We start from the raw sequence: 17,473 nt of genomic DNA, 5'->3' as shown, positions 1-17,473 counted from the left end.
CTGGCATTGCTCAGTGGTTGAGCATCGACCCATGAACCAAGAAGTCCCCAGTTCAATCCCTGGTCAGGGCATATGTCCAGGTTGTGGGCTTGGTCCCCAGAGTGGGGCATGTAGGAGGTAGCCAATCAATGTATCGCTCTCATTGACTTTTTTTTTTCCTCTCTCTCTCTCAATTCCTTTTTTTTTTTAAAAAGGATTAAGAGAGAAAAGATGCAGCAGAAAAGAAAAGCAAAGCTAGAGGAAAGGAAGATGGTTCAGGGAAAAAGAAGGAAGGCATTAGGATGAGGGTTTCAAGCCTTTGCTAACCTGAAGAGCAAAACTGAAATCAGAGGACATAGAGTCCTCTGAAATGAGCATCTCATTTCAGATGTACATAGGGGTTTACAGAGGTATACAGGGGAGGCAGCTAAGCAGTGGCTTTTCGTGTCTGCTTGGAAACCAAGTTTCCAGAAAGAGAAGACAGTGTGATGGAAGGTGGTCATTCGGGGGCTGTGAAGAAGGCAGCCTCTCCTTCTGTTTCACGCCTGTGGAGGCAATGCATGCCTTTATTTTTTTTCTTTCATAATTGACATTTTATCAATTGTTTTGAGGATAAATACACAGACATTTCAATTTGTACACAATTCTTAACATATGTACCAAAAACTTAAAGTTACATAGTTGTGATGTTTTTCTAAACAGTTATTCCAGTGAATTTTCAGCTTAAAATGTGGAGGCTAATTTTCCTTAACGGAGTATCAAGAGCTTATATCTTCAAATGTTGATATGCTATCACATCAAAGTCCCACTAATTTGCAATGTAATATCATATATACTACATGATGAAACTTTCAATCTTTCACAGCACATTAACAAAGTTACCGGGGAAACTGGACTGCCTCACCAGAGCTGTTACAGGTGCACAAAATTCTGACAGGGAGAGCCAAGATCGAGGAGGGGTTTTCTTTAGGAAACAATACTACCAAAAACATGGGAATAGAAGTCATTTAAAATGTTCAAGACATATGAAATGCACAACTGATGCCATATTGCCATTTAGTATGCTTTGTATGATAGGATATAGAAATGACCCCCACCTATGGAATGTTAAGATAAAGCCTTCCATATTCAACATCCCACTATTTTCTGGTTGTACCAAAAAAAAAAATAAACAATCAGCAAATGATTTCCTCTTTTAAAAAAGCATTTACACTATAAAATAGTTGATAAAAATATTCCTCTGGATTGTATAGGAAGGGAGACAGGAACCACTGATAAGACATGGTATTATATGTCTTATAATATAATTAATATTATTAATATGATACTAATCAGACTTGGCTTCTTTCTCTCCTGCTTCATCCGAGGCTGGATTCTCGTTTTTAGTTTCTCCATTTCCCGCAGGCAGATCTTTAAGTTCTTGGTCAGCCACTTCAGTCTGTTTTCCCTTTGCTCCCCTATTCCCTTTGTTTGGACTTTTTTGTCTGCAGATTTATCCTTTCCTGCTGCCTTTTTTTAAAAATTATTTTTCTTCATTTCCACTTTTGCAGGAGCAGGTATAGCTGACAACCCATGGATCTCTTCACCGCCCCCTCAGTGGTGTGGGCTGACCATCCTCTTGGGCAGGGGGGGGGGGGGGGGCTGCTGGGCGGGTGCTTGCTGGGTGCCTGAGGGCCAAGGCGGGCCCAGAGCCTTTTCCAGCCTGGGCTGCCTGGCCCCTGCTCCTTCTCCCACCACCCAGGCTGCCTGGACCCGCCACAATGCATGCCTTTCATGTGGATTCTTCAGGATTGTGTCTAGTTGAAGAATAGATACAGATGATCTACTAGAAGTACCCATAGTTGACCAATGCTGCACAAATTCCCCCTGGCAACTCCTTTCTGGATATGTATGGGACTTTGGCTTGCCCTTGAGACGTCACGAAAGAAAAAGTTAAATATACAAACTCAACCTCCCTCACTTCATTGAAAGGTCCAGAAAAGTTTTATACCTAGCCCAAAGTCCCATAGCTTAGAAAAATTTAGCTAACAGGGTACAACAACCACCCCAAAACTTAGCAGGTGAGATAGTCTCCCCAAAATGGCTGTGATAAGGCCCTTTTATTTTTATACATACATGCTTTCCCTCAAACCAAAAGTGTGAGTCTATTTCCTCTCCTCTTAAGTCTGGTGGGTCTTGTGACTGCTTTGTCCAATAGAATGAAGTGGGTGTTCTAGAACTCCCAAACTCAGTCCTTAAGAAGACTGGCAGTGTCCAGTTCCCCCCTGGAAGCCAGCTGCCAGGTAAGAAGTCTGGCCATCCAGGAGAAAGGACCACGTGCTGTGTTTCCAGCCCAACCTAGTGACCTGGAAAGGCAGAGGTCATGTGGCGGCAGACTGAGGTGCCTGATGTGTGAATGAAGACTTCTCAGACCTTCCTGCTCAGATGCCAAGTGAGTAACTCTGGCCAACGCCCAGCTGAGTCCAGTTGACTCATAGAATTATAAAAAATAGTAAATGGTGGTGGTTTCAGCTACTAGTTTTGGGGTGGCTGTTATGCAGCAATAGATAACTGAAGTGGTGACTTAAAATAGTAACCATGTATTATTTCCAGTGAATATATCAGTTGGTGGGTGGTTCTGCTGATCTGGACCAAGCCTGGCTGATCTCATTTGGACTTGCTTGTACCTCTGCAGTCACCTGAGGGCTGTCTGGTCAAGGATGGCCTCAGCAGTGATGACTCAGCTCTGCCCCATGGGGCCTTTCATCCTCCAGTGGGCTTGTTCTCATGGTGATGGCAGGATTCTAAGGACAGAAGCAAAAATGCACAAGCATTTTTTTTTAAAAAAGGACTTTCTCTCTTTTTAAAATATATTTTTATTGATTTCAGAGAGGAAAGGGGAGAGAGAGAGAGAGAGAGAGAGAGAAACATCAATGATGAGAGAGAATCATTGATCAGCTGCCTCCTGCACTCCCCACACAACCCGCAACCTGGGCATATGCCCTGACCGGGAATTGAACCGTGACCACCTAGTTCATAGGTCAATGCTTAACAACTGAGCCCTGCTGGCCGGCTGAACTTTTTTTTAAAAAAAAAAAAACACCAAAAAAAGTTTTATGTTCACAGCATAAAGGGACTACAATGTCAGAGGAAAAGGACCTGGATAAGAGAGGACATTACTTAGGGGCATTAATGCTATCAAATCTACTACCAGGAATCTATGCTTATTCCTTATCGGGGAGTATTGAATAGCATTATTAAGATTTTGGACTAAGATCTGGAAACATTGGAGAAATTATACTTGAAATTAAGTAAAACAATTAGGTGAGCATTTTCTGATTGTTAAAATGTTTCCAGATTTTCTTGCCAAGTCATTACTGCTAGTGATATTGATCTTGGTTTACTTCCAATAGAGGGTGACTTTCCCAAATTCTTGTTAATAGATTTAGAGAGAATAGGGAAGAAATATCAGGTTTCACACTATGTGGTTCCTTGTTCCATTGATTAATTCACCGTAATGATGATTTTAAGACTCTTGGTATAGTGGTTTAGAATCTGTTCAACAGAGTTAAGCTTTCTAAGTAGCCAGTGGTCAGTCTGCTTTGTGGCGTCTCTCTGGAAACTGACGGCTGTTGGCATCTGTGCTTTACAGAAAGGAATCACTCTGGCTCTTCATGGGAAACAAGGGCTGTGTGCACACATGTATGTGTGCGTTTGTACATAATGTGCATGACCATCTCTGATCCACTGTGATTTAAATTTAATTTTACCTGTGTTCACCTCTCCCGCATTCCCAGGAGATATTGAGAACTGACGTTGCATTTTCACTTACCTCTCTGGGAAGCAGATTCATTTTCCCCTCCTGGGATTTCAGAGCAGAGTCTGAGGAGAGAGAAGGGGAGACTGGGATTACCATTCCCAGAGCCCCACCTCCTGCCGCTTACAGCGGTGTGCTGCTGCCCCCTACACAGTGATTCACACCAGGCCAATAAAGGTTCTTTTGACCTGTTCCTCTTTCCTCCACTGCCCCCTCTATCGACTCCTGATTGAACTTTATTAATCCAGTGTTCATTTCTTCAGGAATTGGGAACCAAGGAACCTGGGTTTTGGCCCTTGAGTCAGTATCTTTGGGTGTTCATTTTCCCTTCTGTAAAATCAAGCCACCTGGATAGAAGTGTGTGGCTACTCTGGGCTTTGAAGATTTAGGATGCCAGACGCACTTTACAGGTCCTAACCAAGCGATGCCCTAAAATGCCAGACACATCTGGAAGGAGTAAGCTGGAAAAAGTCTAAGAATGTGCGTTGTGTTGCCAAGGAATTATTGATCTCCATTCTGAGCTGATATTAAACCGTAATACACTTCCTCAATGTGGGGGGGGGGGGGGGGTATAAAAAGATTTCAGAACTGAAAAAGGGGTTTCATTTGCTGAGAATTTGGGGAGTATCCTTTTAAACAGAAAGTCATGGTAGCTCACCAAGTCAGTGATTTTGACAATAAGGACTATGAATTGTTGGGTCTTCCTCGGGTAGAATGTATCCATCCCGCGTTTTCCATCAGTGGTTTGTAGTTGTTGTTTTAGAGAGGAAGGGAGAGGGAGAGAGAAACGTTGGTGTGATGTGAAAGAGAACATAGATGATCCTTTGCCTCCCTCAGGCGCCCGATGGGAATCGAACCCACAACCTGGGTTTGTGTCCTGACCAGAATCAAACCCGCGACCCGTGGGGACGATGCTCCAACGTGAGCCACACCAAGCAAGAGGAAAGTGGAAGGAAGTAAGGAGGGTTAGAAATACCCCTTGCTTTCGGTTCATCGGGGAGAGATCCGCTACCTTTTCGGTTCCTGTTGAGTACATTTAGCTACAGCAGCCATGACGGCATTTTTTCCCTAGAAGAGTTCTTTAGATCTGCCCTTTCTGGTGCTACACTGACAGCAGGTGAGAATACAAGTGCCCCACACCCACTCAGTCGGATTTGGTCCCCAACCCCATCACAGCCCATAAGCGCTGTACGCCCCTCCAGCCTTCTCTCCGCGGGGTCCCCCTCGCCAACTCTTCCCTACCTGCGAAGTAGGTCTTATTTCCTGGGAACACCTGCTGTCCTTAGGAGGGGAGACACCGTCGCCTTGGAATCCTAGCCTGTCCCTTCCAAGCCGAGTCCAGCGGTTAGGCGACCGGGCGTTGCAGAGTTCAACGGCCTGAGGCAGGGGGGAGCCCTATCCCAAACAGCCTGCTTAGCCCGGACGCAGCATTCGGAGAGCCGCCGGGAAGCTCCCGGCTAGCTCTGGAGACTTGGAGGGACCGGCCAAACCCAGGGGCTCGTGCGGCCCCTGCTCTCCGGCCTGGGCACTCCGGCCTGGGCACCCGGGACAGAGAGCCGCGTCCATAGGAAAGGACTCGGGCACCCAATCGGACTGCGGCGGAGGCTCCCGCCGCCGCAGCTGCTGCAAACCGGTCTGGTTTCCCTGCAGGGCGTGCGGGATGGAGCAAGGGGGTGGAGAGAAAAGGGGAAGAGCTTGGGCGGCCGGCGGGCGGGGCCTGCAGCCTCCCCGAGCCGCGGCAGTCACCGCGCGGCTCGCTCGCTCCGCGCCTGGCTTCGACTCGGGCGCGTAACTGCGCCGGGACCCGCGCCCCAACCCGGGGGCGCCGCTGCTCTCCGGACCCGGCCTTGGAGTGCGCGGCGGCGAGGCTGCGCGGGCAGTGAGCTGTTCCGAGACGCTGGGGCTTTGGTGTCCGCTCGCTGCTGAGTCTGACCAGAGGACTGGCGGGGGAGGAAGGGGAAAGCGGGGACACACACTCGCCGCGGCGCGCGCGCATTGCACACTTGCAGCCGCGCGCCCCCGCCGAGGCGCGTCCGGGGCGAGTTTGGCCCCGCGGCTCGGGCCCCAGCACCTGCGAGCTCTCCGCGCAGCGCCCCGGCCCCGCCCCCGGCCCGCCGACCCTCCAGCCCCGCGCGCCCCTCGCCCTCACTGCTCTCCCTTCGCCGGGGAAAAGCAACAACACCCCAATAACTTGCAGACTGTGGCGCAACTGGTCTCGACCGCGGAGGCGCCCGAATGCTGCCCGAGTGAGGTAAGTTTCCTGCGCGTCCACGGCCCCTCCTCCCTGGACCCTCCTCTGGCGCTCGGGGTTGGGGACTCTGTGCCTCTGACGAGTCCCGGCGGTCTCTCTACGCTCCCACTTCGTCCGCGTTGTGCTGGGGGCAGGGAGAAGGCAGTGCGCGTGGCTACCGAAGCGGGACCTTCATTCCGCGGGGTCCACGGCTGCGCGCTCCCCGAGGGTACCCACCCGCTAGCCACCCCGGTGACACGGGGCTGCGGTGACACTCGCGGATCATTCTGGGTTCGCTTGAGCAGAGCGCCGTCCCTTTTTCGGGATAACGAGCTGAGTTTGGCAGTAGCAGGAGGCATCTCCCACCACCCTAACTAGCGGCGAACTTGGTAGGCGCCCGGGGATCTCCAAGAGGGGCTTTCAAGTCGCCGTTCTGGTCGTTTCTGGCACCGGAGCCGGATTGAACAGGTGCGGTACGGTTCCAGCCGAAATGCTGCACCAGACGAACGCGTTTCCTCGGCTTCTCTCCCCCAGTCCACCCCAGCCCCGTCAACTGCCCCAACAGCTGGGGCGGGGGGGGGGGGGGGGCAGGTGAGCGTGTGGGGGCAACAGAGAGGGAGAATGACTGGGTTTGATTTGCCAGGCCGGTGCCAGGAGTTGCCAGAACTGAAGACAACAAATGTCTGCTTATCGCTCATCTATGCAAATGAGCCTGTTGTCATTTCTTATCCTCCCTCCCTCCCTCCCCCCCAGTTTACCTGTCTCATTTGCCCGGCGTGGTTGGGTAGAAACCTGTTCCAGAGAAGTTGTTCCAGTAGGCTGATGCATTCCCTCATCTTACATACTGGAAATCAGGGCTCTCAACAAAGAAATGTGAGTTATGCTGATGCTTTCTATGAGCAGCGGAGGGTTGCAGACCAAAAATACTACGCCCCTCTCCCTCCCCACGTGTCTGTGACATGCTCAGCCTGCTGGAGGCCCTCGCTGTTGGGTGAGTGACTCTTGAGGGACGCGTTGGGCCTTTGGATGAGTTAGTCTGCGAAGGAGAGGCCGGCCCCTGATCAGTGCTGCGGAGGGGAGGTTTGGGGAATCCCTGTTGCCTCTCTGGTGAAGATCATCAGCCCGGCTTCTCTCTTGTTCTTTGGAGAGGCTGGCGTTCTGCGGACCAGGGGAGAAAAGTGGAAGGGTTGGTTTCATTACCTCTCTAAGGTGAAGTAGAGTAGTTAGTGTTCATGGAAGCTTTTGTCAGAGCATTTCCAGCTGAAAGGAAGCCCTGGGGCAAAAACCTTTCTCATCCCACTTCATGCCAGTTGAGTAAGCGTCGGACAAGGTCTGGAGCTGAGGGAAACGGCTCTGTACGTAGTAATGTGAGTGGAGACTGAGAGGACTGACGGGAAAGCTGGTAAGTCTGAGACTGATGTATAATGATGTCTTACGTAAGAAGGAAACTATTAAGAACTGAATGATTGGACCGTGGCACGTTTTTGTCCCAATGAAGGCTAGAGGGATTTAATAATAACACCTTACGTTTGCATCAGTGCCTTACGGCTTTGCAAATGCTTTTCAGTGTTCTCATGTAATTCTGACCCCTTCTGAGAGAAGCAGGGCAAAGACGACTAACCACATAGGAGGAACGTGAGGCTCACACGTACTGGGTCTTCACAAGGTAACAAGGGACTGGAAGTGGAGTCACAGCAAGGTTTTCTAAAATACCCACACTACCTCCACGCTCGCCAGCCAGGGCTGGTTTTGTGCTTGTGTGATATTTTTCACAGTGGTCAGAGCTTCTGCCTTTATTTTGGTCTGCACAGTCTCCCTGTGAATTACCGTTCACACTTGACAGATGAGGAGGCTTAGACAGGTGATTGGGGGTTGTCCATGGTGTCATATCTAATCCAGTGAAGTCTGCAAGACTAGAACTCTGAGCTCCCGATGCCTAGTCCATTGCTTTGTGGATTATGCCATTGTTCCACTTCCGATAGCTGTTAGGACACATCACAGATGCTGCAGTACCCTAGGGACTGTGATGTGTGCCTGCTGGTGACCTGGGTTCTAGTTCTGGCACTGTGTTTGTCTGTATGACCTGGGCCAAATCATACACCTCTGAGCCTTCAGTCCCCACATATAAAACATGAGGTCTGTATTGAATTATCCTTCTCTTTCTAGTTTTAGCATTCTATAATGCTTATCAGTGTGTTTGTAATCCAATGGTATCACTTTCTATGGGGGGGGGGGCTTTTATAACTGTATTAACTAAGGATTTATCTAGTTCTCTATTTCATTTGTAATTTACTCCTCCCTCCCCTTCATCACATACCACTTAATGAAGGGAAAGAAAAATTCCAAGTGTACTTCAGCTCAGCATCTGTATTGTTTAGTATGACTATTTGATTTGAAAATATTCTGAGGAGCTGAACTCCTCTAAAATACATGTCAGAATTTACTTGGAACCGCCCCCCTCCCCCCCCCCCCCAAAAAAAAGAAAATTCCAGTCAGTCAATGGTCCCTTTAGTTGTTTATTTTTTTTTAGCTTTGGGGTTTACATACCATTAAGTACTCAATAAATAACCGTTGAATGACGGAGGTGAGTGAAGTAACTTCAAGCTCAAGCATCTCATCCCAACACCTGCTGACCCAGAAGATAATTTACCTACAAAAGGGGTGCCCCCTGAAGCTAGCAGGTATAGGTGCCCATTGTTGCTCTCTTTCCTGAACACATCACATAGAGAAGAGCTCTTCTTACTCCATGTAGACAATAGATTCATGTCCTCTATGCCATGCTCTTTTCCTGCCCCCCCCCAACTTAGTTGCTAGTAATGTGTAGCCCACTGAAGGATACAACAGTAGAAACTGACTTGTGCCATTTTATGGAAGAGTATGTCTTGAGAGGGAGAAACCAACCACTCTTTTTTATATTTGAGTAAATTTCAGCAGATGCTGATACCAGCTCATGGCTTCAGTGGGGGAACCTAATGAGCAAAACCAAACTAGCGCCTGTTCCCTTTAAGAATCCTTTTCTCTTTCCACCTCTCTTTACCTGAAAAGTCGTGTTTAGAAGAATGATGGCAAAGATGTAGAATGGGTCTTAAATATTATTAACAGAACCAGTCATTGGGGATTGAGGTGATTTCTTTCTGATAGAGACTTCAGGTATTAACTAACTAGTTCAGACACTGGCACCTTTTATGGGTAAGCCGGCTGCGGCTTAGAGAGGTGAGATGGTTTGCTCACAGTCACACAGATGTTTAGCAGGAGGATCAGGGCTAATGTGGAATTCTTAAGAAGGCTCATATTCAAGATTGTGCCTGGGGTTTTTATGGTGAAGGTGCATTTCTTACTTTTAAGAAGACAAAGTTATCTGTTTTTATCTATTCACTGTGTTTCTCTTGGCTAGGTTGATCAACAGACTCAGAATTAATACTTTGCTACAACCAGTGCTTGGAGACAGGGAACTATTTGAAGAGAAATACAAATGTATGCTGGTTTTCCAAGCTTCTCTTCCTGGTAAATAAAGCCAGAAGCCAAAGGTGGCCCTGTCATACATCTGATAAAGTCATAAATGTGTATACATTTCATTTGCATTTGCATTTTTGCTTGCACTTCTGTTAAATGGTGAGTCAGAATATTTAATATCCTGGAAAAGTCATTTTCCCCCCTATGGCTAGGGCCCTCATTAGTTACTGTGTAAAACACCACGTTCTAAATGTATTTGTTGCAGAAACATGTTCTCTTTGTATCAAGTACATTAACTGGATTTGGGAGGAGTCCTTTTATTTTTGTAGAAGCTGCCCAGTTCGAAGCGTACATTATGTAGCTCGGCTGTTCAGTTGTGGACGGATCTGGCAATTCTTCTAAATGGAAGGGAAATCTAGCTTTTTGTTCAGTATTTTTCTTTTTAAAAATAAACTTTAAACTTAATCTATTGATGAAATTTTTAAAGTGTACTGTATAGTAAACAACCAGCTGCTTTAATCAGTCAGGTCCCTTCCAGCATACAAGGTTCGGCCAGGAAAAACAGGCTTGATTCTGTGTGCCCCATTCTCAATTGTATTTACTCCTGTCCGACTTCATCAGAGGAGTGTAAAGGAGACGGTGATATAAGAAAGCACAGGAATCCTATCCAAACTAGATTACTCTTGGGAAGATTTGAAACATAGAAAACAGTTGGGACCCGGTTACGTGTTTAGTTAGCTGGAAGCACTTTGGTATCATTTAAGTTAAGACAGCCCCATATTTGAATGGAAAACAGCATGAAGTGTCTTCTTCTTTTTAAAAAAATACATTTTATTGACTTTTTACAGAGAGAAAGGGAGAGGGATAGAGAATTAGAAACATCGATGGGAGAGAAACATCAATCAGCTGCCTCCTGCACACCCCCTACTGGGGATGTGCCCACAATCAAGGTACATGCCCTTGACCTGGGACCCTTCAGTCCGCAGGCCGATGCTCTATCCACTGAGCCAAACCAGTTAGGGCTGAAGTCTCTTCTTATAGACCGTTTTCTGTATGGTTTGTGGGGCTGAAGAAACAATGGGTGTGCAATTTGTTTGGGGGAGTTTACATAATGGGTGAGCAGAGAGTTCTTGAGACTTGTTTTCTGTAGGAGTTGTGGAAAGTTGGTTGTGAAATTGCAATGAAACATAAAGGGTTGGGTGTGCAGTATTGCTCCCTAAAATTGGGGGGGGGGTGTCTTTCAGTTGAGGTTCAGACCATGGTTGGAATTCTGGGGGCTCAGGAAGGATAACTGACTTGGAACTAAAGTTCCAGGACTAAAGACAAGGACTGTAGAAATTTCATCCATTTTGGAAGGAAAAGGTGACATTTAAATCTTTGCCATCCAGTGATGCTGAGCAAGGGGTTTGCAAACGGATACAATTATAGCTAGCCATAAAAATGTGTTTCTCTGCTTCACAGACAGGCACAAGAAATGCAGTAGACTCAACATGTTGGGTAGTGGGTTTTCAATGTTTAATACACACTTTTGTGTTAAAAAAATAAAAACATGCCCACTCTCAGGATCGTTGCATCATGTAGTCGTAACATCTGTTGATAAAGTAAGGAAACAAAACAGGAGCAATCAAAGGAAGCAAAACTAGGACCTGTTTGAGGGAATGATGAGCACATCCTAAGTGTTCCACTAATATTTGTCAATGTGAAAGGTTAGGCATCATGTTCTATTTGTCTTTGTATTCTTGGAACTCAGCACTGTGCCTGGCAAGTGGTGGGGATTTAATACATGTGTATTGGACAATTTATGCATCCAAAAGGAAATCACTCATCGCCTTGGGACGTTTCGTAATTATTTTAATGGTTCTATTATTTTCTAGATCATTTTAGAAATGTCAGGCAAGCTGATAGATACTAGTTTCAATAGTTTATACTAAACTTCATTTTTCATAATAAATGTTATTTATTCATCAGACCTCCAACCTTTTTTTAACCAACATGCCTAGGAATGATTTTTTATTTCTCTTTTTGTTACAGAAGTTACAATATAAGTATGAAATGGTTGCTCTTTTTATTATTTACTAGAGGCCCAGTGCACGGATTCGTGCATGGCGGGCGGCGGCGGAGGGGTCCCTCAGCCTGGCCTGCACCCTCTTGCAATTCGGGACCCCTCGGGGATGTAGCAGTGCGCCAAGTGCTGCACTGCTTGTGCTCATCCCGGCCCGCTGCACCTGCTGCTGCCGTGGAGGTGGGAGAGGCTCCCACCCCTGCAGCTGCGCTCGCCAGCTGTGAGCCCACCTTCTGGCTGAGCAGCGCTCCCCCTGTGAGAGCACACTGACCACCAGAGGGCAGCTCCTGCATTGAGCGTCTGCCCCCTGGTGGTCAGTGCGTGTCATAGCAACTGGCCAACAGGTCTTGCCAGTTGTTCTGTTGTAATGGTTGCTTAGGCTTTTATATATATAGATAAGCACCAGCTAAACATATTTTAAAAGCAGCCAGGATGACTTAAATGTGAATTTGGCTTAGGGTACACAGGTAAGAATGGACTTTAAGCTTCTCTAAGTTAATCATTTTAAATGTCACCTGCTCTCTTTTAATAAAAAAAAAGGTTTTTTATTGATTTTAGAGAGAAAGGAAAGGAGAGGGGGAGAGAGATAGAAATATCAATGAGAGAGAAGCATCAACATCGATTGGCTGCCTCCTGCACAGCCCCTACAGGGGATGGAGTCCACAACCTGGGCATGTGCCCTGACCAGGAATCGAACCGGTGACCTCTTAGTGCCTGGGTCAGTGCTCAGCTACTGAGCCACACAAGCTGGGCAAATGTCACCTGTTCTTGAGGCCTTCTCTGATCATCTATCCTAAAGAGGACCTTCTTCATAAGTTTTCTTCACTTATCACAAGGGATACTTATACATTTAGGTATTTAACTTGTTTTTCTACCACCTCTGCCCAAGAAACTCACACTCAACCCAAGATAATGAACTTTTTGGGGGCAGAAGTCATGGTTCTCGAACACTCCTTTTCTAGTGCTTGGCACATAGTAGATGCCTAGTAAATATTTAAATGAATGGAGAAGTCCCATCCACCCTGTCAAGATGAACTGGCCCACCGTTAAGCTAACTCAAGCTGAACAGGTTTAGCCATGAAGACAGTTCTTAAAAGCTACTGATGGCAACTCCATGCGAATGACAGTCACGTCCTCTGGGAGGAGGAAGCAATGCTTGGTTAGGTGAATGAATTCTGGCATGAGTATGATGCACACGACTGGATTGGACACCTAGGGCTTCTGATAGTACAAAAAAATACTCTAGAGAGTTGCTGGCCCCGCCAAATACTAGATACTCCCAAGCCTGGGAGGTAGACCAGGGTCAGTGGATGATGGGAGTAACACATGCTCTGTGCATAACTTACGATTGGGTGTCACTTCAATAGGATGCCAAGTGGAAGAATGATTTCGAGAGCTAGTGGTTTTCTCGCAAGAGGAAACGGTGGTTTACTGACAGTTCTCAGAATATTTCAAGTCTGTTTGCTGTACACGATATTGATGGACCTCCTTGGCCAGGACAGTACCAGGTGCTACAGGGTATACAAAAAGTATGAATAAGGTTCTGGCTTGGCTTTGCTGAGAACTCACACTATTCCAGGCACGTTTCAAGTGCTATTTCTTTTCATCTTCAACATGTTCCCAGATGACAGAGGAGGAAATGGAAACCAAGTCAGGTTAGGAACATGCTCATGAGCACAGAGCCAGTAAGGGATGGTTCCAACCCTGGCTCTTCTCGTTTTAAAGCCCACATTCTTTTGTCTGCTTCAGGCAGTTTCAGCTTGGGAAGGAAAGTTTTTTAAAAAAGAAAACATAACTGAATTTAGAATTTTTTATTTATGAGCTCTAGATTACATAATTGCCATTATACATGGATATCTCAAAGGCCCCTCAAATTCTACATGCCCAAGACCAGATCTTTTCTCTCTATACCTGGTCCTCTCGCAGTGTTGCCCAGCTCTGTGATAGGCACCACTAGTCACTACCCAGCACGAGGCAGAAACCTAGGAGCCATCTTTGACCCTGTCTTTTTCATCCACTGCATCGAATCCATCACCCATTTCTGTTGATTTTGCTTCCTGAATATTTCCCCTGTCCATCACCTTCTCATTGTTTCTGCTGATTCTGTCCTAGTCCAGCGTCTCATCTTTCTCTGGATGCTAGCCATAGCTTCCTTGGGCTCCTGAGTACATTGTGGCCCTCCTCTAATCCATCATCCATACTGCAGCCACAACAATTGAGATGGCTGGACTCTGATGGACAGATCCTTACCTCCCACACCCAGGCAATCCCTCATGGAAGTAGACACATTCTGGCCTCTGGGGCTTCTACGTTGGTGGCCTTTTGAACTCTTGCACAACCTCTGAGGACTTCCTCTTCCAAATCGCATTCTACCCCAATGCTTTTGCTCTACTGGAGTTCCCTCAAGCCCACAGTGGTAACTCAAGTCAGCTGCTCTTACAGGCACAGGATGAAGACCAGTGTGATCCCAGGGATCTGCCCAACCCAAATTTTCAGAGTGCCGTGGGAATCCTCGAGGTGTACTCACTCATTCAAACAGGAACCAAAGACTGCTAATTAGGTAAGAGAAAAGCAGTTGTTGAGAAAGGAGTTAGTTGGAGGCTAAAAGCATTAGCTTTGATGTTCTAGATATCTTTAGGATGAAATAAAAAAAAATGGAATTGTAGGATCCTATAGAAACTAGTTAATGTAAATTGGCCTAAGCTAAGCTTGCATTTAATCTTTGCATATGGCTTTTTCAGGTACTCAGTGTCACTTGACCTGTAAATAAAAAAGAAATAGCAAACTGTCTTAGTTCGGGCTGCTGTAACAGAGTTCTGTAGACTGAGCAGTTTATAAACAACAAATTTATTTTTCACAGTTCTGGAGGCTGGCAATCAGAGTGCTCGTATGGTTGAGTTCTGATGAGAGCTCTGTTCAAGGTTGCAGACTGCCAACTTCTCATTGTATCTTCAGGTGGTGGAAAGAAGGCAAGAGAGCTTTCTGGCTTCCCTTTTTTAAGGGCACTAATACCATTCATAAGGGCCCCACTCACATGACCAAACTACCTCCCAAAGATCTCACTTACTAATACCATCACATTGGGAGTTAGGTTTTCAACTTTGGGGACACACATGTTACGAATGAATGATACAATGATCCTGGTAGTGGGTTCATCACACAACCCTGTATGGCTCAGTCCTTTAAGATATCTGTACGTTATACACTGTAACCCAGTATAGACATAGACATGTACATAGTTTTATTGAAAAATCAAGCGTTCATGGAATACTACTTAGCTACACTACATAAAACATGTTGGGTAGTGGGTTTTCAATACTTAATACACACTTTTGTCTATAAAAAAAAAAGTAAAAACATACCCACTACCAGGATCATTATATCATTCATTCGTAACATCTGTTTATAAAGTAAGGGAACAAAAAGGAGTGATCAAAAGAAGCAATACTATGACCTGCTTGAGGGAGTGGTAAGCACATCCTAGGTGTTCAGCTAATATTTGTCAATGTGAAAGGTTAGGCATCATGTTCTATTTGTCTTTGTATTCTTGGAACTCAGCACTGTGCCTGGTAAGTGGTGGGGATTTAATACATATGTATTGAACAATTTTTGCATCAAAAAGGAAATCACTCAACAATATTATAATAACTGTATGTTGCCAGATGGGTACTGGAAATATAGGGGGGAATACTTCTTAAAGTATATGATTGGCTGAATACTATGTTGTACACTTGAAGGTATATGATTGGCTGAATACTATGTTGTACGCTTGAAGGTATATGATTGGCTGAACACTGTGTTGTATACCTGAGGTGCTGACCATGACCTCTCATCGAGTGCTCTTTTTACCCTGTGGGTTCATGGAGGGTTGTGAATGAACATCTCCACAAAGCTTCCCCTGCAAAGTTTTAATTTCCATCAAGAAAGCCTTGTGAAGTATGGAGAGCAGGCATCTGATAGAGTTGGGGGGAAAGTAACTCCTAAGGCTGCCCTGTCTATTACACAGGATAAATAACCACAGTGATGAAATATGGCCTTCAAGCTTGGGCATGTCTATATTTTTTTTCAAATAATGCTCCTCCTAAAGTTCATACTAATTTAGTTTAACAAGAACCTAAATACTGTAGGAAAAACATGTTTACTTTCAAAATATGTCAAGACAGCATATATATTTTTCTGCCTGAAATACATGGAGACATCAAGCCTGCCCATTTTATCCTTCCTTCCTTCCTTCCTGTCTAAAGTTTTACATATGTCTCCTTTTTCCCCAGTTGACATCCCCGTCCCAGGTCATTCCCACCCTGGGCAAGCCCCCACCACCCCAGTGTCTGTGTCCATTGGTTATGCTAATATTCATGCATATAAGTCCTTTGGTTGCTCTTTAACCCCCCTCCCCTACCATTTGTCTCTGTATCTATTCTTGTTCATCAAATTATGTTGATCATTATATCCCACATATGAGTGAGATCATGTGATATTTATCTTTCTCTGACTGGCTTATTTCGCTTAGCACAGTGCTTGGCAAACTGCGGCTTTCGAGCCACATGCGGTTCTTTGTGGCTCTTCCACAAAATACCACGTGTGGGCGCACACTTACAGTGCGATTGAAACTTCGTGGCCCATGCGCAGAAGTCGGTTTTTGGCTCTCAAAAGAAATTTCAATCGTTGTTCTGTTCATATTTGGCTCTGTTGACTAATGAGTTTGCTGACCACTGGCTTAGCATAATGCTCTCCAGTTCCATCCATGCTGTTGCAAATGGTAAAAGTTCCTTCCTTTTTACCGCAGCGTAGTATTCCATTGTGTAGATGTACCACAGTTTTTTAATCCATCTGCTGATGGGCACTTAGGCTGTTTCCAAATCTTAGCTATTGTAAATTGTGCTGCTATGGACATAGGGGTGCATATATCCTTTCTGATTGGTGTTTCTGGTTTCTTGGGATATAGTCTTAGAAGTGGGATTACTGGGTCAAATGGGAGTTCCATTTTTAGTTTTTTGAGGAAACTCCATACTGTCTTCCACAGTGGCTGCGCCAGTCTGCATTCCCATCAGCAGTGCAGGAGGGTTCCTTTTTCTCCACATCCTCGCCAGCACTTGTTTGTTGATTTGTTGATGATAGCAATTCTGACAGGTGTGAGATGGTATCTCATTGTTGTTTTGATTTGCATCTCTCAGATGATTAGTGACTTTGAGCATGTTTTCATATGTCTCTGGGCCTTCTGTATGTTTCTTTCGATAAGTGTCTATTTAGATCCTTTGCCCATTTTTTTGATTGGATCATTTATCTTCCTTTTGTTAAGTTGTATGAGTTCTCTGTAAATTTTTGAGATTAAACCCTTATCGGAAATATCATTGGCAAATATGTTCTCCCATGCAGTGGGCTTTCTTGTTGTTTTGTTGGTTTCTTTTGCTGTGCAGAAGCTTTTTATTTTAATGTAGTCCCATTTGTTTATTTTCTCCTTAGTCTCCCTTGCCCTAGAAGATGTGTCTGTAAATATATTGCTACCACATATGTCTGCTATTTTGCTGCCTATGGAGTCTTGTAGGATTTTTATTGTTTCCTGTCTTATATTCAAGTCCTTTAGCCATTTTGAGTTTGTTTTTTGTGTATGGTGTAAGTTGGTGATCTAGTTTCATTTTTTTGCATCTGACCAAATTTCCCAGCACCATTTATTAAAGAGACTGTTTTGATTTCATTGTATACCCTTGCCTCCTTTGTCAAATATTAATTGAGCATAATGGTTTAGGTTGATTTCTGGGTTCTCTGTTCTGTTCCATTGGTCTTTATGTCTGTTCTTGTGCCAGTACCAGACAGTTTTGAGAACCGTGGCATGGTATATAGCTTGATATCTGGTATTGTGATTCCTCAAACTTTGTTCTTTCTCAGGATAGCTGTGGCTATTCGGGGTCTTTTTTTATAAGCCTGCCCATTTTAATTGGCCATTCAACCACCA

The 17,473-nt window shown here is 45.4% G+C and overlaps 1 protein-coding gene and 1 long non-coding RNA gene across 6 annotated transcripts in view; one reads left to right on the top strand and one right to left on the bottom strand.

The window, feature by feature from the left end:
- The first annotated feature begins 1,306 nt into the window (after positions 1-1,306).
- PIP5K1B (phosphatidylinositol-4-phosphate 5-kinase type 1 beta) overlaps positions 1,307-17,473 on the top strand; it is a 291,346-nt gene continuing 275,179 nt past the window's right edge. The window contains exon 1 of one of the 4 annotated variants that reach the window (XM_079790914.1): positions 1,307-2,410. The gene's annotated coding sequence lies outside the window, so the exon portion shown is untranslated. Of the gene's footprint in view, positions 2,411-5,532; positions 6,027-6,856; positions 6,879-14,038; positions 14,081-17,473 lie in introns of those variants that run through there. The other 3 variants (XM_079790913.1, XM_079790916.1, XM_079790915.1) reach the window with 3 other exon arrangements.
- On the bottom strand, positions 2,402-5,379 carry LOC307111199. Of its 2 annotated transcripts, none has more exons than XR_013814535.1 (3): positions 5,018-5,379; positions 3,791-3,840; positions 2,402-2,762 (listed from the first exon to the last, which is right to left on the bottom strand). It is a non-coding gene; the product is annotated as an uncharacterized lncRNA (long non-coding RNA). The 2 variants fall into 2 exon arrangements; XR_013814536.1 differs by lacking the exon at positions 5,018-5,379 and adding an exon at positions 4,434-4,995.

The sequence above is a fragment of the Cnephaeus nilssonii genome (genome assembly GCF_951640355.1).
Source record: "Cnephaeus nilssonii genome assembly, chromosome: 14".
In the NCBI taxonomy this organism is placed as follows: Eukaryota; Metazoa; Chordata; class Mammalia; order Chiroptera; family Vespertilionidae; genus Cnephaeus; species Cnephaeus nilssonii.
This window is presented reverse-complemented; position numbering and strand designations above follow the sequence as displayed.